Source organism: Lissotriton vulgaris, chromosome 1_1 (assembly GCF_964263255.1).
Source record: "Lissotriton vulgaris chromosome 1_1, aLisVul1.2, whole genome shotgun sequence".
NCBI lineage: Eukaryota > Metazoa > Chordata > Amphibia > Caudata > Salamandridae > Lissotriton > Lissotriton vulgaris.
In genome coordinates, this window is record NC_141685.1 from 213,975,329 (window position 1) to 213,995,160 (window position 19,832).

The window sequence follows — 19,832 nt, forward strand, 5'->3', positions numbered from 1 at the left end:
CTGAAGGAATATTTTCCTCGGTACGGAATGCCTAGAGTCGTGTGGTCAGATAACGGAAGTGAGTTTGTTGGAAGTGTGATGAAGAGTGTGTGTAAGGGCCTTGGAATTAATCAAAAATTCCATAGCGCCAATCATCCCCAGTCAGCTGGATTGGTTGAAGGGTACAATGGCACCCTTAAACTAAAATTAGCAAAGATTCAAGCTACGACTGGACTTTCGTGGCCTGATGCTTTGCCTCTAGCACTACTGTCAACTAGGGCGACTGTACACTCCCGAATAGGGCTTAGTCCCTATGAAATAGTGTTCGGCCGTCCTGCGAATGTGTGGAGGGTTCCTAGGCCAGGTGTATTCGTTGATCTTGAGTATCCGATGTTGATTGACTATTTACATGACTTGACTGCTAAACTGAGGTTAATTCATCAACAGGTTTACGACGCCTTGCCGACGCAGACGGAGGGTCCAGGCCACCAGCTCCAGCCCGGAGATTGGGTAGTTACCCGTAATTTTTCACGCAAAAACAATCTGGACCCCCGTTTCACCGGACCTTACCAGGTGCTCCTGGCCACGAGGACTGCCGTTCGTCTTGAGGGGCGGAAGAATTGGGTACATGCTACCCATTGTAAACGAGTCCCTATTCCTTTGTCGGCAGACCCGTGGGTGAGGAAAGGCATTGCGTCAACAGAAACAGAAACATTGCCGGCGTTTGTACCTTTTAGCGACGCACAGCTTGTTGAAGAACCCTCAGCGCAGCAGAAAGCCACTGTTGAACACTTGTCAGCAAAAGACTCAAGATCAGATCAACGAACTGATCAGCAGGACGCTGTCTCTTCAACGGATCCTTTGTTTGAAGAGCAGACACGTCCCGGGAAACATCGATATTCTTTGAGATCTCATACTAAGGACAAATAAAATTTTCTTGCTTTGCTGAAATTGATAACTGCAATATCCTCGTTTCCCATGATCAATTTTGAACACTCGTATCATTGAAAATTGTTTTGTATATATATCAAGCTACTTTTTGTATCTTTTTCCTTCCACAGCTGAGAACTATTGCGCTAAATAAATACATATTGTGTATTGAGGGCCGTAGGGCCGCGCGCGTACTTCCTTCTGAACAGTAGGTCTTGACGTTAGGTTAAAGGCCGTCGGTTCCTAGGAACTCCTGGGGATTGACTATTGCTGCACAGAACGAAGTGCGTCAAGAAACGTTGCGGACGGTCGTAGGGAAATGGCATTTTCGAAGCTGAATGACTTGGAAGGAGCTCAGGCGTATAGAGTCAAGCTGCAGAAACTCAGTCGTACGAAATGTTTTGTATTCCAATTGTTCGTATTGTTTTTGACTGCTTCTGCATTTTTGGCGGGTGGGGTGTATTACACTATGTCTCACTTCTTACTTGCTACCCCTACTCCTACTCCTCACCCTAACCTTACTTCTACTACTTCTACTGCTTCTCCCCATTCTTTTCACATATTACCGGAACACGAACAGGCTAGACGTGTAGAATTCCGCAACAATTCCTTTATCCAGCTCCTCCATCAGCATCAGTTAGTGGTTAACACTACTAATTGTTGGGTGTGTGGGTTGATGCCACATACTACGGGTAAGGGAATTCCATATCTGGTGTTACCGTATAGTTCCCAAGGGTCAGCTCGAGCATTCCAAACAATGTTTCGAAGCGCACTAGGTTTCCACCCCACTCAAGAACAACGTTCCCCCAACTCTGGTCCTACCTCGTATCAGAGGCTGCTATCGATGGCAATAGAGGATATGGAAGATGAGATCCATGATCCTTTCCTTATCCCTGTTGAAGAGAGACAAGCCTATAGGGTCCTAAGTAGAGGGGAATATAGTATGTTCACTGGTGAAAAGCAGCTTAAAAGCTCGCTTCCAATATGGGTCGTACCCCACACTGGTAATCTTTGTCTTGTGGGTCGTGGTTCGCAAGCCTCACTTGGAGCCAGTGCTTGCACTGAAAGTTACGTTCTGCCAATGTCCCCGTCCCCTGTGTTTCTGGCTGCCAAGGGTACGTACTTTATCTGTCATGATCGTGCATACACATGGTTGCCCGCAGATTTCGTGGGCTCATGTTTCATTGCAAATCTGTTGCCTCCGACGTTTACTGTAGATGCCGATTATCATAAGACTAGAGTTGTACGAGGCGTAATTAGCGAAGAGGATACTGCCGGTCAAGAGACAGGAGACTTTTTCAAGGGTTTCCTCCCGTTTTGGGGACCTATGGTTAATAGTAGGAACCTGAGACATTTGACTCGAGTGGTAGAATCGACAGCTAATGTTACTGCCAGTGCCCTTGGTAATATCACCACAGAACTTCAGGCGGAGAGACTTATGACGCTACAAAACCGTATGGTTTTAGATGTCGTCTTGGCAGATCGCGGTGGGGTATGTAAAGTGATCCATTCGAGCTGTTGCATTTTCATTCCTGATAATGCTCCTACTGTCTATCAAGCCATCTCGAAGTTGCATAAGATCTCCGAATCCATACACGTGGATGTAGGGGATTGGACGCTACTCGGTTGGTTTTGGGGCCTGGTGTCGACTTGGGGTTGGAAGATTCTGATGATCATCGGGGTTGTGGTAGTGTTCCTGTTCACGTGTTGCCTTTGTGTGCAGTGTGGTCCTGCCTTATGTGGCCTCTGTGCTACAACGTGTATGAGACAACCATCTGTTACCAAGGGGACTCGGTTGGACAGAGTTATGCTACAACGACATCTTGATGGTCTGATGAATATCGAATATGATTCCGACTAGTGCTTGCCTACATGAGGGCAAAAGGAGCGTCTGAGGTTCCGTGACAATTATAAGTGGTGTTTTCGTCTGGCACGAATATGGTCGAGTCTAGTATCTATGAACCGCAAATGACGAGTTTAGTAAGTGTGCACAGTTTCGCTGTGCTAACTTAAACCGTTCGTTTGTTATGTGGGTTTCTCATCTGTACCCACGGGTTCCATCTTAGATACGGCATCCATTTTGTCTCTTGCCCTCAAGTAGCCAGCGAACGGACGCTGTCCGCTTCGCGACCCTGGGACTTCCAAGATATGGCGGAAGGCACATGTTCTTTGAAAGTGTCTTTATGACGAGGGGGTTGCTACTGTAAGGCAGGTGGCGCCGCTCGAGGCTCATCTTGCCGCACGGGCTTATTGTCTCAGCCGTGCATCTCATTAGGCACGTCCCTTTGATGCCTGTATCTCGTGCTTCACGACACCTCCCCTTTTACACCCTTTCCGATCTCCCTACTGCCTCCGTCTTCCTCTGCACCTGTCTTCGTTCCTATTTCGATCTGCTTTACTGCTGATTGGAATTTGCTAATGGTGGGAAGATGGGTTTTTACAGTTGGGAACCGCCAAATGTTTCCGCACTTATGTTCCGGACCTTATGTGTTTCAAAGTGACCAAAGCGACCCCTCTGAGAGCGACTTGTGGGAACCAGGTTGTAAACTATTGTGTATCATGTTAGCCTATGGGTAAAAACTGTATAAAAGGAGCGATCCACAGAACCAATTTGAAGCAGTCTCCCCGAACTACACTCGATGTACTTCCTGTGACTTCTGTGTTCCCTGCAGTAAATAAACCTTGACTCTTTGACGCCGAAGGAAGTGTCCCGTGTCTCTGTGACTTGTACGCCGGAGCAGGTTACCCACGAAGGTTTCAGGTGTTGTGCCCTGGCACCGCTGGGTCCAAAAGAACCCAGTCCTTCAGAACCTCGTCTTCCTCTTCTTCTCCTTGCCCGTCCCTGACCCTGAGATCTCTGGCTGGTCCTCCGTGGGGGTTGAGGGTTCGGGTTGTTCTCTGTACTCGCTCCGGCTGCCTCCATGTTGCTATGCAGTTGTTTGGGTTTTGTCTGTTTTTTTTGCCTGCTTTTATGGTGATTTTCACCCCTACCAAGCTTGAGTAAGATTGCAGAGAAATTAGTTAATACCCAAATTGCAACATATCTGCAAGAAGCAAATCTGCTTCATTCTAATCAATCATGCTTTAGAGCTCAGCACGACACAGAATCTGACCTTTTACACACAGTGGAATCCATAAGTGCAGCACTTGACCAAGGAAAAAGAGCAGTCCTGGTGTTGTTAGACCTGTCGACTGCTTTCGATACGGTCTCACATACCATCGTTTTGGACCGTCTTGTAGATTTTTGCATCTCCAGTACAGTCCTAGCATGGCTAAAGAATTTCCTGCAAGATCGCACACAAGTAATCACGCTAGGAAAACATAAGTCACAAGAAAAGGCAATATCTTCCGGAGTTCCTCAGGGGTCAAGTTTAAGCCGTACTCTTTTCATTACATATATGGTTCCACTGATTAGGCTGATATCGTCCTTTAACATTGAGACTAGCTCATATGCGGACGATATGCAGCTAATTCTGGTCTTGTATAACAATACCACCCAGGCGGAAGAAAATCTCCACTTGTGTCTTACCGCACGCAACCTTTGATTGGATGAGGAAAAACCAACTTAAATGTAATTCCGATAAAACAGAAATTTTACCTTTGAGCAAAGAAATGTTTTTCTCTCCCACACTCTGGTGGCCAGTAAACACCACCGCTCCTCCTAACACAGTAAGTGTTGTTAAGAACTGGGAATAACATTTGACACCAACCTTTCTTTTAAACAGCAGTCTTTGGCAGTAGTAGCTGTTACATGCTTTCACATCATCAAAATCTTAAAGAAATGTTTTGATTTGCTGCCCATCTCATCCAGGCAGATAGTTGCTGTAGCTTTAATTACTTCTAGGCTAGATTACTACAATAGCTTTTATGCATTCACCAACAGGTCAGTCCTACACAAGCTACAGATGGTTCAGCATGCGGCAGCACGATTAGTGCTGAAGTGGCCAAGGAGGTCATCCGCATCGGCGGCGTTACAAACACTTCATTAGCTGCCAATTCATAAATGGGTCCTCTTCAAGGTCCTTATTATCACCTTTAGATCTTTCCACTCCATGGGCCCTCAATATCTTTAATCCAGATTCAAACAATACACTCCCTTGCATAGTCTAAGATCATCAAACGCCAATCTGTTGAAAATACCAGCTTTTATACTGAATCTGAAGGGAGGAAAATAACTCATAGTGATAGGCTCAAAGGCCTGGAATAAACTCCCTGTTCATCTGCGCAAAATTATAACTGAATCCCATTTTAGGAAGGCCTTAAAAACCTGGTGCCTCATTTATGAGGCCGTGCGTCACTTTTACGCCGCCGGTGCGTCACTTTATGTGACGCACCGGCAGCATAAAAAATGTGCCTTGTTGCACCATATTTACAAAGTGACACATCTAGGTAGATGTGTCACTTTGTAATCCCCTGCGCTACATTATACCTGCACCAGGTATAATGTATGCAGGGGGGGCGTTTTGAGGCACGAAAAAGTCATAGAAGTGACGCAGTGAAATCTATAGGATTTCACTGCGCCACTTCTAGGACGCAAATGCATCAATTTCTTACGCCTGCCTCACAGCAGGCATAAGACTGACGTAGGCCCCCCCCATGTGAAAGGACACATTGCTGGAGTTGCGTCACTTTTGTGACACACTCCAGCAATGCGTCACTTTTGCGCCATACAGATACGTCAGAAATACTGACATATCTGTAACTCCTTGCGCAATGATGCGTCATACTGTAAATATGACGCATCATTGGTGTCGCAAATAGGGCGCAATGAAAAGTGACGCATCGCTGTTTTCACGCAGGAATGCATCACTTTTCATAAATGAGGCTCCTGGATCTTTACCGCTTTAACACCCAGTGCAAGTCTCTGATCTGATTCCCCGTCTGCCTTTGTTGTTTGCAGTTAACTGGTAAATTTACCATTCCAGGTTCCGCACAGCTCCAAGATGCTCCTTGGAGTGAAAGTTGCGCTATATAAATATGTGGGAATAGCAGGCCTGTTGCAGTTTATCCCTGATTTTTTTAACGCGTTGGGCCCATCGCCACTTTTTTCGCGTTGGGGTTAGGATTTTTATCGCCGTCACGGTAAGTTTAACATGGACATTTGATGTATTATCGAGAGACTATCGCATGCTACCACCATGTTGAGAATACAACGGTAACACAGCGTTATTTTTCCGTGATAGACGGTGATATGAAAAATTGCGTTAATCTATTTTGGGGATGATTATCGTACGTTCTTGAGAATATCCTCCTTGGACTCAGTAGAAAAAACTAGGATTAGGCATAATTTGCATACTTGAACAGTGATGCAGTTTAGAAGCACCGTGCATACTAGATTGGTGACGCAGTAAGGGCCTTATACCGTGCGAGTCAAACGCAAACTAAGTGGACCCTTGCACAGCAGTACAAGCCGGTACAAATTTTGATGCTGCTCGAAAAAATTAAGCAAAGAATAAATTCGATGTTATTGTCGTTTATAATATGTAACTAAGTCGTAAAGAGCTATTGTAAAAAAAGGGTAAAGAACAATGGGAGACCAGATGTAATCTCTGCCTATATAATTGGGCCATGAGACAAAAAATTTTGAAAATGTTTCCTTGCCTACCTTGACCGGCGGATCATAAATCTCAAGATCTCTATCTGGAAACAGGTAAACGAATAGGGTCACTATCTTATATATTAATACTAGTTACATCAAGATATGTCAGGGGCCCGTTGATTAAACACCACATTTGCTGTCATACAAAATAAAAATGTTGCAGTGTAGTGGTAAGCAATGGCACTCAAGTCTGTCTGGCTTTTGTCTCCGCTTTCCCGTTATCACTCTGTTTCCACTCCTTGTCCCTTCCCACCAGATTATTTTATCCATCAGCTTTTCGTCCATATCTACATTAGCCCCCTCTCTTCTCTTTCCTTCACCTGCCCTTCATCCTTCTCACCCTTCTGACCTCTCTATCTTTCTGGTTGTCATTGAGATTGATTGTTAATGTTTTATTTATTTTACAAGCAAAATATATCAATAGTCATATGCACTCAGGTCTGTTATAAACTGCACTCAATCTATTAAGGTCTTATGATATCTTGTCGGCACACAGGTGAGACTCTGCGATGTGATACACTGCAATTACTTTAGAATGAGGAGAACTCACCCATTGTTGTACAGGGTCAACATCCATGTATATCCATAGCACCAATAGGTTTCTTGGAAGATGGGACACAACATGTAGTGGGAGTGCAGCATTGGTGGCGGTGCTTGCGCTCCACGAAGGGCTGCAGTTCACAGGAAGTTTCATGAAAACTGCGTTACATTAATCCAGAGGCCATGACCAGAACAGGACTCGTGTCATCTGCTCTAGCGAGACCTGTGTCGGCATGGCCAATATCCACTCCTGGAAGATTTATTGACTCAAACAAGTATCTTCGAGTAAATCTTTGTGGTGTGTAAAACGATATTTTGTGTACAGAAAAAGTAACTTTTGGGCGTATGAATAGATGTCTGCAAGTTTGTGTTGAATGTACACACAGAAATAGGTTTGTGCATCAGGTAAGTAGGAGGAAACCTATGCAGTAAATGTCCTATTGTTTATCAATTAGTCGCTAAGCAATCAAGGCAAATGCCTTGTGGTCGTGGAGGAGAGTCACAAACATTTTTGTGCTCGGTAATATTTCTTATAGGTAAATTGGGTAAGAGGCTATTGAACATTTTCGGTCAATAAGTAGGTTTACTGTGTTCATCCCCTTGCAATTGATTTAGCTGTTTTGAGCTTTATTTCAGTATTTGTATTATGTAGTCAGTATATTGACCATTTACCTTTCATTCAAAGGTTCTTGGATACCATAAATAGATGGTAGGTAGGGTCTGCCATGATGTATAGATTCCTTGGTGCATGAAAAATCTGACAGAATATTGGTCCTTCTGCCCATTTGCTTCTGGCATTGATGTCCGTTACCAAATGACGTTTACCGACATCTGCTTTTCTAAGATACATTATCCAGTGGTCATCAATGTATCCTGCAACACTCAGTCGGAACCACTTTCTTTCAATATTGAATCATATTGTTCTGCATTTATGATCCCACTTTATTTAAGAGACTTGTATTCTGAGACCTGAACAGTTTTGTGTCTTTGGAGAATCTCCTTTACTACTCTGTTTAATGTACTAGGAAATGAGTATAGTGTGTGTGTGTGTGTGTGTGTGTGTGTGTGTGTGTGTGTGTGCGTGTGTGTGTGTGTGTGTGTGTGTGTGTAACAGAGAGAGGAAGATAGCTTGACAGCAGTGACAGTAGGCATGTCATCCAAAGAGAGGCACTTTTGCCAAGACTTAGATTCTAAATGGGAGTCAGCTGAGCCTCCTCATCTTATTCACTGAGCCTGATAGGTTTAGTCAATGAGAGAATGTGGGACCTGGGTGGCAGAGTAAATGTGCACCAGCCGTTGTTGCCTTCCCTGCAAATGGTAACCAGAAATGAGCAACCCAACATATCATATCATATCCTTTGCCCAAACCCTTGAGGGTTTGGGCAAAGGATATGATAGGGTGTAGGTACCTTCAAGGGATTTTGTTATTGTGTATTTCAGACATAATTTCAAACAGTACTTGACGGCCTTGTACACATATGACCGATAGTGCAAAGCAACAACCACAAATATCAAGTCAATCTACGTAGGTCACTTCAAGTGATCCAAATGGAAGAGAGGGAAAAGGTGTGTATGAAAAAGTTGTATTTAATACTCAAAAATCGATTGGAGTCAAGGGTACAGAATAAAAAACACAATGTTATAGGAAGAATATTTCAGAGATAGCAATCAAAAGAAAACTCTCTATAACAGTTGTATACGCTTATCCGCCTGTTCACAGTTGATCTATTAATTAAGCAGACAAAGCGTATATGTCGACGTTTCGGTCTCTAATCTTGAGTTGATGAGACCATCCTCAGGACATATGAATCATATCTTGAAAACCGTAAAAGACAGAGTTATAATTAAAAAACAATCTCAATCAACTATATTGGGACACAAATAGTAATATATACATATCACATCAAACCTCTCTATTTCAAAGACAGTAATTCCCAGCCTAACTCAATTCAGATATACATTAAAGCTTCAATTAAGGCATTTGATACAAATTTGCATTGCAGTTTTGATTTGGGAGCTATGACATTGGATTGGATTGGATTGGATTGGATTTAATTTTTGTACAGCGCGATGGCTACCCGCAGGCGTCCTAGCGCTTAAAGAAAAACAGGTGCGTGTGGCAGGGGCTGAGTTATCTACTGAAGAGAAGGGTTTTTATTTTTTTCCGGAAAAGCAGAATGTTAGATTCTGATCGGAGGGAGATTGGAAGAGAGTTCCAGAGCTTTGCCGCATTTACTGAAAACAATCTGCCTCCACTCCTTTCTCTTTTGATCCTAGGATTGATGACTTGGAAGATATGGGCCGACCTAAGCTGTCTGTTGGGATGCTAGGGGGTAATTAGGGTGTGATTCAGAGTTGCTCCTTTCCTCCAATAGGCACGGTGGGCAATGCACATGCTTTTAAAATCGATTCTTTCTCTCACTGGCAACCAGTGGAGATCTTTTAGTTCAGATCTCACGGATTGGCGGCGGGGGATGCGCAGGAGAGTAAGGGCAGCGCAATTTTGGATCACTTGGAGTTTTCTCAGGGTAAGTTGGGGGGCTCCTAGATAGAGGGCATTCCCGAAATCCAGCCGGGAGAGGATTTGGCCCTGGACCATGATCTGTCTGGCCTTGAATGGGAGGAGCGAAATGATTTCCCGGATGAGTTTCAGAATGCCCATGCAGGTGGCAGATAGTTTCGTTGCCTGGTGGCTGACTATCAGTGTATTGTCCAACCAGATACCTAGGCTCTTAATGGTGTCCTTGGCTAAGGCTGCTGGGCCCAGTGCTGGTGGCCACAAGGAGTCAATGGATTTCTGTGGGGGATTACCCAGTACCATTAGCTCTGTCTTATCTCTGTTTAGTTTTAGGTAAGACAGGGTCATCCAGGTGCATACTGCTTCCATACAGCCCCTTAGATCACTTGGATAAGAGGAGGGGTGATTCAGAGTTACCACCAGCTGAGTGTCATAAGCGTAGGAAGCAATTTGAACGCCAAAAGGGCGAACTATTTCAGCAAGGGGACGCATCTATATGTTAAACAGTGTGGGGCTCAGGGAGGAGCTCTGAGGAACCCCACAACTGAGTGGTTTACTGAGCGAGGTGACATTGCCCTCAAAAACTCGGAAAGAGCGCTCTGATAGGAATGATTGGAGCCAGGCTGCTGCTTTAGAGGTGATTCCTAGTTTTAAGATTCTGTGCAGCAAGATATCATGATTCACGGTGTCGAAGGCGGCGCTGAGGTCCAATAAGATGATGGCCGCAGCGCCGCCCTGATCCACAATCATTCTAGCTCCTTCCATCACAGCAAGGAGTGCGGTTTCTGTTCTGTGCATGGGACGGAACCCCGTCTGTGATGCGTCCAGTAAGTTGTTCACTTCCAGGAATTCTGTGAGAGAGTAGTTTACATGTTTTTCCGCAATTTTGCTTATCCATGGCAACAGGGAGATTGGGCGGTACTTCCCCGGGCTCTTCTGATCATGATTGGCCTTTTTCAGAAGGGCCCTAACTGTCTCTTGTTTCCACTTCGGTGGTACGCTACCTGAAGATAGAGAGTTGTTGATCAGATCGAGGATGGTGGAGAGAATAATCGGAGTAATTGTCCCGAGGGACTGAGCTGGGGCTGGGTCACTGGGAGATCCAGATTTTACCTGGACTATTATAGTTTCCAGGGTGGTAGGCTCCAGTGGTGGGAAGTTTTCCAGGGTGGTAGGAGGAGGCGGTCTTGTTTCCTTGTGACCTGTTTGGATGTGAGGGGATTGAGGGAAGGAAGAGTAGATCATGGCTATTTTATTGTGGAAAAATTCGGCCTGCTCATTGCAGCGAGTCTGAGCATTCAAAGGATCTGGTGAAATATCCGGAAGTTTGAGTAGGGTTTTTGCGATGTGGTATATCTCCCTAGGTTTAGACGCTGCTTTGTTTATTTTGTTTTCGAAAAAAATGGCTTGGGCGTTTTTTATGCCTTTTTTATAGTGTTTTATGGCAGTCCGGTATGCATCTTTGCTAGCTTGTGAGTAGTCAATGCGCCATTTTCTTTCTAGTTTTTTGCATTCTTTCTTAAGACTCGGTAGGTCCTGGGAATACCACAGTGCGTTTCTTGGTCTCTGCTTAAGTTTAATATCTTTGATTGGAATAATGCAATCTAAGGAATTGGTGATCCATTTATTAAAGTTGTCATTACTGACGGCCGGGTCGGGGTTGCTTTCTGGGACGGAGGCTTTCAAAGTGGTTGCCCACTGGTTGGAATTAAGTTGTGACCATTTGCGGTCTCTCCTGGGAGCGGGGGGTGGTGTGGGGCGTGACCCTGACAGTGACCAGGTGAATGGGATCAGGAAGTGGTCGGACCATGGGAGAGGAATGGGTGAGCTAACTGTAAGGTGGATGAAGTTGCTGAAGATTGGATCCAGGAGGTGTCCCTTGGAGTGGGACATACAACCTAATTTCAAAAATCTGTAAATATATCACATATTTACATCACATACTGGGTATGTACATCCTAACAATCATTTGTGGAACAGCCCTCTTTAAATATTCATTTATCTGAACATTGGATTCAAAGGGTGTAAATTCTCATCTTATAAATACTAGCAATTTTATATGTTGCAACATAATCAGTTTTGCTAAATTAGTAAACCTCTAAAGTTCATATTTAGAAGAACCATGAGCACATTGCAGTGGATTTAAAAGCCACACTTATTCATCTTACATTTTATACGGTCTCGATCACACACTATATGTGTATATCTAACCACCATTTTGACAATTTTGCAAAGGGCTGGATGACACAAACATACTTAAATCATATCCTAGCCTATATGCGAAGATGTGGTTATAATGACTCTCATCTTGCTCAGAGACTTCTTAATTAACTGACACTACAGGGAATAGCACTATTCAAAATTATTGGATGTTCTTATTATTAGACTAGCGCTGGAATAGAACCTATGCGTTGTCATCAAACATTTAGATGAATTTACCTGGTAGAATGAAGTCTTGTTGTCTTCAAAAAATAATGGTGTTTAAAAAGGCGATCAGTTATGCCCTGTGTGAGGATCGAAATAACTCAGTTAGCACTATTAGGAATTCATAGATACTTGGGTTAAAGATGAATTTAATTGGACTCATACCTACTGCACAATAAATATCACAGGAAGTCTTCAGCTTCAATTAATTCCAGTAGATACGACTCTTGGTGCTCTCCAAATTTAATATAAATAATTGGTAAATGTTGGCCTGTATAGAGAAAACAACTAGGTCAGCACTATTTGTGATGGAGACACCATAAAGTTTATAAGTTGCTTAATAAATCAATACCTGCTGCGCAAAAAGTTGTTGCAGAGCGTCTTCCGCTTTAATTTAATTCTTTATGGGAGATGAAAGATCTGTGAAATTAAAAAACAACCGAGATTCTTAAAAAATCTGTTGCAGCGTACATGGCGCCTGATTTAGTTGAGTCTCTTTTCAAGCTCTCACCTGTATGGAAAAGTCTTAGAACTGTCAGCGTAACTGCATGCACCCGAAGTGAAGCAAGGATTCAGTGCAGCTTACCGCCATGGTTATAAAGGCCCTCGTTTGGAGATCAAAACAGGACTAACGTTATGTAATTTACACACCCATCACTCGGATGGGGAGAATTGGACCGCCATCTTGGAGTTAGTAAATGATTATAGCTTACGACGGATTTTAACTCACTGGGAGCCTCAAGTGTAGTTAAAAAAGGGGGGATTGCTAGTTTCAATCAATTAACCCACATAGACTGTATTTAGCGTCTTAGTCGAATAAGATCGATCAAAATCATATTGTATTGTTATATTATTCACGCACCTATCACTCGGATGGGGAGAATTGAGCCGCCATCAAATTATTATAACTTACGACGGATTTTAACTCACTGGGAGCCTCAAATGTAGTTGAAAAGGGGGGGGTGTAGTAACAAAGTCGCAGAATCAAATTACAAGTTATGATCAGTAAACGCACATAGATTGTGTTAAGCATTTTAATCGAATGAAATTAATCAAAATCATATTGTGATTTCGAAGTTCAAACTATCCCTTTGTGATGGTCAAGCTTGCAAACACCTGAAACTTATAAACAGATGTAGAGGAACAGGTATAATACCAATGTCTAATACCTATTTTTGAACGTAAAGTTCGTTGCGGTATTGCAATATACCTAAGCCATCCCAATTTGACATTATAGTTGCCCTGCCAGAGTGTTCCATTCTTGGCATAATGTTTTTGCATTCATCGCATAAATGATGAGCCTGGCAAATTGTAGCCATGCTTGCATAATGGTGTGCCTGGAATATTGTGATTAGACCTAGTATGATATTGGCAACAAAAGGTAACTGTGGCTAGCCCTGCCTCGTGGTGGGCATTCCTGGCATGTGATTGTGAGGAAGTAGAACATGTTAATATTTGATGAAAATGACTAACTGAATTGTCAAAAACACACTTGTGTTATACTTGTTGTTATAGCAATGATGTCCTGCCCCACTCTGAAACATTACATCTGGCGTTTTAAGCTGTTGTATAGCACTTCCGTCCTTACTGTTGTCAGTGGGCTTGTGGCCTGACTTAGAATTTGGTGGACAGGATAGTGCTCTGGCCATACGTGACAGATACCCGTCCGCCGCATTACAAGTAGCATAAGCTATCATGCACTTGTAACACGTCAGATGTCATGTCTGCCACATTTAGCACAGAATATCCCATCTGCCAAACTCTAAATTAAGCCCTGAGAGGCTGATTAGGATGGGGCCACACTATCATAAGGGGGACCACCCTACAGGCTATCGATGGTCCCGACAGAGGCACCCCCACCATTCTAGGGAGTGGATGTCCCTCTGACGAACTGGCAGGCTCAAAGAAGCCCATCGGATGCGTGGCGATCAGTCTTTCCAACCACCAACCATCTGCCCGCCATGGTAATATGGCAGGCAGATTACATGGTTCCGATGGTGGTGGGAACACCACTGATGGACTGTTGGTGGCGGTCCCACTGTCATTGTAATCTGCCCCTTAGTCTCCAAGAAAATTGTAATGAATGGGATGCATTAGCTACCTAGGGCAATATGTATCAAGCAAATTCGCAGTTGCAAACGCCGAAATTCGCAGAATTTCAGCGTTTGCAAATGCGAATTTGCTAAATGGTATGTATGTAGGAAAATGTTGTGCAAAAGAAGGAATCGCATAAAATGCGATTTCTTAATTTACGAGATTGAAAAATGTGCGAAATTTCTGCGATTACCTATTTTTGCGATTTCTTTGTGTGCGAAATTCGCAAACGGAAATTCGCAAAACAATAAATCGCAATGGAATGTATGAGAAAATCGCAAATAGCTATTTTTGGAAATTCGCAATTTACAGAATCACGATTACTACCAAGTAGGAGCAGGTGGTATCAGGTGCAACCTATTTAAGGAGTACTAGAATGCAAAATACTTTTTTCCACAATGGCGGGGCTTTACTCGATAGCCAGGAGGATGCGACTCAGAGCTGCTGCACAGAGGAGGAGACACCAGGAGAGGATATTCCGTGCACGCATCGCCATCTACCAGCGCACTGAGGAGGACACCCACTACAGACTGGATGAAGACAGTATTCATGATTTATTTGAAGAACTCAGACCCTTCCTTGAACACCCCACACGCAGGACACAAGCCATCCCCACCCACATCCAGGTCCTGTGTTCACTACACCTGTTGGCCTCAGGTAGCTTATAGGGGTTGATAGCCACAGCAGGAGGGGTGTCACAAAGTGCCCTTTCGCGCTTTTTCCATGCGTTCCTTGATGCCATGGTACAGAGGATGCAACACCACATTTACTTCCTCAGCACACACAGGCACTAGACCAGACCAAGCAGGACTTTTACTAAATTGGCCAATTCCCCCACGTGATAGGATGCATAGATGGGACATATGTTGCAATTTCCCCCCCCTCAAACAATGAGTACGTGTACAGGAACCGGAAATGCTACCATTCACTAAACATGCAGGTGGTGTGTAATGCCAAACACACCATCACTGACATAGTAGCAAAGTATCCAGGCAGTACACATGATGCTTTCATCTTCCGTCACAATGGGCTATACCGTAGACTCCCAAGAGGGGAGTTTGGCGAGGGATACCTACTAGGTAAATGCATTTAAACATATGGCACATTTGTACTGACTACAATGTGCAGTTCAGTAACTAACCATTGACATTTCAACCCACAGGTGACAGTGCTTATGCAGTCCGGGATTTCATTATGACGCCCTACCTGAATCCTGCCAATGCTGGGGAGCGGCGATACAACAGAGCACACATAGCAACCAGAGGCACCATTGAACGCACATTCGGGATACTGAAGAGCAGATTCCGCTGCCTCCATAAAAGTGGAGGTGCACTCCAATACAGCCCACAAACATGTTGCAAGATAGTGGTAGCATGTGCCATGCTGCACAACATCGCCACCAGGAACGGCACACCAGTGGAGCTGAGTGAATCAGAATCCTCTGCCGTGGAGGGGCGTGGACCAGGACGTATGGTAGCTGGTGTAGCTGGTGCAGCAGCTGGGCGCCAGAGGCGTGATGAGATTACGCGCAACTATTTCTAGGTGAGAAAAAATGACACAATGCTATATCTTATGTGTGTGACTGTGTTTTTATTCCTTAATTGCAGGAGAAATAATGTCACTCGTCCTTAATGCCAACTAGTCACACTCCATTTGTCATGCACATGTTTTCCTCATAGTGCTACATAGAAAACAGGAGTGAGTGTAAAGTCTGTAGATCACCTTTCCCAATGGTATCACAGTAAACACCTCATATGCTGCGCAGCCTAGCTAAGGCCCCTGTTGGTTGTTGCACGGCGTTATCCTAATTGGACGTTGTAGGCCTATTGTTTCTGCCACTACGGTGCCTCTCCATGATGGGTGGTGGGGTGTTGCTGCTCCGCCCTGACTGTGCGCCCTCTTCATTGGGAGTTAGTACTCCAGGCCCTGTAGTACGAACTGCCCGCAGCTCGTCAACAGCAGATGTTACCTGCACAAGTGCAGTAGCTATATCCTGGCAACCATGTGCAAACTCCCGCTGCATGTCTATGCTGCGCCTAAACTGGATGTTTGTGGCAGAGGCCAAGCGGTTAATGGCCCGTGTATATCGATCCATGCGCAGCAGCTCTCGGCGCCTAGCAGCACGGTCTGCGCGCAGTTCTTCACAAAGCGCCTGCATGGCACTCCTCAGTTCACTTTTTATTCCCCTGAAGCCTGCCCTCACCTCTCTTTGTAATGCTTTTATGTTTTTCGCTTGCAGGCGCTGCACCTGCAACATATTCATTTCCAGCCCGGCAACCACAGATTCCTCACCCCGATCTTCATTATTGCTGGTCTGCGCCTAACTGTGCCTTTTGGGACTTAGTGGTCTTGTGCACAAACCTCTTGCTGTGGCTGTGTGTTTTCAGAGTGCAAATTTTCATCGCTGTCCTCTGCCTCGTCCTCCATTGGTGGTGTGGTCTTACTCTGTGTCTCCTTTGTTTCTTTCGAGGGTTGACAGGGCTGTCCTCCCCATCTGTGTGTTCATCATGCCCTGCGTCTCCTGAGTTTGGACGTCCATTCAATGTTCCACTGCCTGTAGGCTGTGTTGTAGATGGTGCTGTGGACAGAACAGCACACATTTAGTAACTGTACTCAGTTGCACTGTGAAAATAAAAAATGTCACCGTTTGGGATTACATTAGTTAATTATTTCCCTTTCCTGACCTGCACATGCTATTTTTGACTGCATCTTCCATAATGCATTGCTGTGTCTGCCTGTGTACCTGCTCTGGCCTACAAATCTTTTTTCCTGCCCCTAGGTCGCTGCTGGGGGGTGTTTGGTGGGTGTTAGGGGTGTGATGGCATGCTTCTTACCTGGTCCAGATGCTGGTTGATTGGAGCTGTCCAGATCAGCCACGCCCATCACACTTTCTGGTTGCAGGGTACCCTCCACCAGTTCCTCCAGTGGTGTTGAGTCTGACATTGTTGAGGTCCCTCAAGCGGTGTGCCTGGACTGCTCCAGCCTGGCAGCTAACTTCTCTTTGGAGCTCTGGCGCAGGTCATACCAGCGCTTTCGTAGTTCATCGACACTCCGGTGTATCACCCCCAGTGCATTCACTTTATGCTGTATGTCAGCCCAAATGCGCCTTTTACGGGTCTCTGGCACCTTCAGGGATTTCTTGCCAAACACTAACTCATGATTTGGCACCATTTCCTGGATTAATGCCTCCAGTTCATCCTCAGATAATTTTTGTTTCCTCTTTCTTGCAATTCTCCCTCCTGCTGCTGCTGCTGCTGTTTTTCCTGCCTGGGCATGTCTCCAGTTTCAGCCATGTTGATTCAGAAGCACAGTTCACTCTCCAACACTCCTTCACTCTGACTCTGACTCTGACTCAGCAACTCAGGTGAAGCTTGGGTAGTCAGTCATTTCCTGGTTGTGATGTTATCAAGCTGCACCTGAGTTTCCGATTGGCTGACTTGTGAAATTCGCAAATTTGCGATTATTCCCGATAATAAATCGCGAAATTGCGATTTCTTAAGGTTAAGGAATCGCATTTGGGAATCTCGCAAATAAATAGCGATGTTTACCGAATCGCTATTTATTTGCGATTTGTTACATACATACCGATTTGCGATTCTGAATCTGCGATTTGCAAAAAAACGCAAATTCAGAATCGCAAATGGGTATCTTGATACATATGGCTCCTTGTCCTTTCAGATCACTAGAACTTAAGCACTAGTATCTGAGCCTATGATATCTGTCCGACGAAATGGATAGCTACTGTCTGGGAAACATCGTTTACAACGCGGTGTTTACACCGCACTACCTTTACCACGCAGCCATTACAACGCATGTCATTACTGCGACTTGCGCTGGATGGCGCTCTTGGTTAAGGACTAGTTTGATTTTCTATTCCAACACCTTCCCTACTGTTACGTGGGCTGGAGTTGGAATAGAAAATTAAATTAATCCTCAATCCAGCGCGCTCCAACGCAAGTCGTTGTAATGACTTGCGTTGTAAAAACCGTGTTGTAAAGTACCGCGATCTAAAACATCGCGTTGTACTGACATACATCCGTACGGTGTACTTCCTGAGATCAGGGAAATGTTTGATCTTCCCACTCTGCCCCTCTGTGGAGATTCTCAATCAAAACATACAACCAAGGATACGTAGAAGTGAAGAAAAAAGCTAAGTACATCTTGAAAAATGATGTACTACTTTGTCAAAATGTGTGCTTAGACAGTTTGAACTGACTGTAAAGCCTATAATAATTTACCTGAAGCGTTTGAGACAAAATCTATATCAACCCAAAAGAGCAAAGATCTCCAAAGGAAATATGGACTCACTCATTTTACTTGCTTGCTCATGGTGGCTGGTGCACCCTACCACTTTCAAACTACACCGTTCGCCGCTTGCTACAAGGGGAAAGGATGCAATCTAAACCTTTCACTGCAGCATTAGCCAATTATTTCAATAGAAAATAGTTTCGTCTCTGACTGCCAATGGATAAATAACCATTGCTTAGATTACCCATACACGAAACTTGTCCTGTGCTAACATTAGTAATATTAAAGAAACCAACAGTGTGGTACATTGGGTAGACAAATGGGCCAGTACTACGGCACGGCAGTACAAGGCATTGCCTGGGGAGCAATATTGCCTATTGGTGCCGCTACAAGCTGCAAACCTCCTTTACATGCCATAAAAACTCTTTCATAAGTAATTTAAATAAAATAAAAATGTGTTTGTGTATGTCATTGTCCCATTGTAAAATCTTGGGCAGTGAAATATTTGACTTAAGCTCAGTTAAACTGGGTGGGTGGGCGGATACGCTCAACATCCACTCCGCAGTGTGTAGACAGACAGTCATCCGGGGGCGCACGGGAAATGGTGTCAGCTGCTGAGAATCACAGGTCATACAAACAATGCGCTCATGTAGCAGTGTTTGTTCTGATCTTATCTGAGACCTTGACCAACCTAGTTAGCCTCTTAAAAATCGAGTTCTGTTTAGCAAAGCATTTCTGCTGCCAACGAGTAAGGATTTTTGGCGGTGCTTACCACTTTCAGTCCTTGGAGTCCGACCTTGAAATGGTGGTGTGCTGGCGAGGTTCTCGCCCTCTGGAGCATTATATCGGTCGAAGGGAATGGGCACCCTGATTCCAGCTTCATTTATCTCACTTGCTTTTTTAGCAGAATGCTAAACTGCTTCCAGTTCACATCCTCCGGCTGCTCTGCTCGAGCCTTTAGTCCGTGATAGTGTTGCTTAAATGTAATATTTGAAGTATAATATTGATGGCATGTTATAAGCAGGCGCGAGCCCCCTTACATGATTGGTCAGTGCCAGCTATTGGTTGGTTTTGCAGTCGCACTTGATAGACGTTTGCCTTTTGGAATAAAAACATATGTCGAACACTTATATATATAATAAATAATTGCCCTACAAAAATCGTGATTTCAATGAAATGCATTCGGGACGACTTGCACACGAGGGGGGGCGGGGGGGGGGGGAGAGGGGGTGAAATAATAAGCATGCATAAATAGTGGGGAGATGAGAGCAGAGGAGAGGAGAAGGAAGGGAGGGAGGGAAGGGAAGGGGGGAAAGCAGAAGTTAAGGAAAGGAAAGGAAAGGAAAGGAAAGGAAAGGAAAGGAAAGGAAAGGAAAGGAAAGGAAAGGAAAGGAAGGGAAGGGAAGGGAAGGGAAGGGAAGTGGAAGGGAAGGGAAGGGAGGGAAGGGAAGGGAAGGGAAGGGAAGGGAAGGGAAGGGAAGGGAAGGGAAGGAAGGGAAG

At 44.6% G+C, this 19,832-nt stretch overlaps 1 long non-coding RNA gene across 1 annotated transcript; it reads right to left on the reverse strand.

Moving 5' to 3' along the window:
• Nucleotides 1–8,593: 8,593 nt before the first annotated feature.
• Nucleotides 8,594–17,421, reverse strand: LOC147740913 (uncharacterized). The gene is made up of 3 exons (XR_015307479.1): nucleotides 16,919–17,421; nucleotides 12,156–16,662; nucleotides 8,594–12,070 (listed from the first exon to the last, which is right to left on the reverse strand). It is a non-coding gene; the product is annotated as an uncharacterized LOC147740913 (long non-coding RNA).
• Between the last annotated feature and the right edge of the window lie 2,411 nt (nucleotides 17,422–19,832).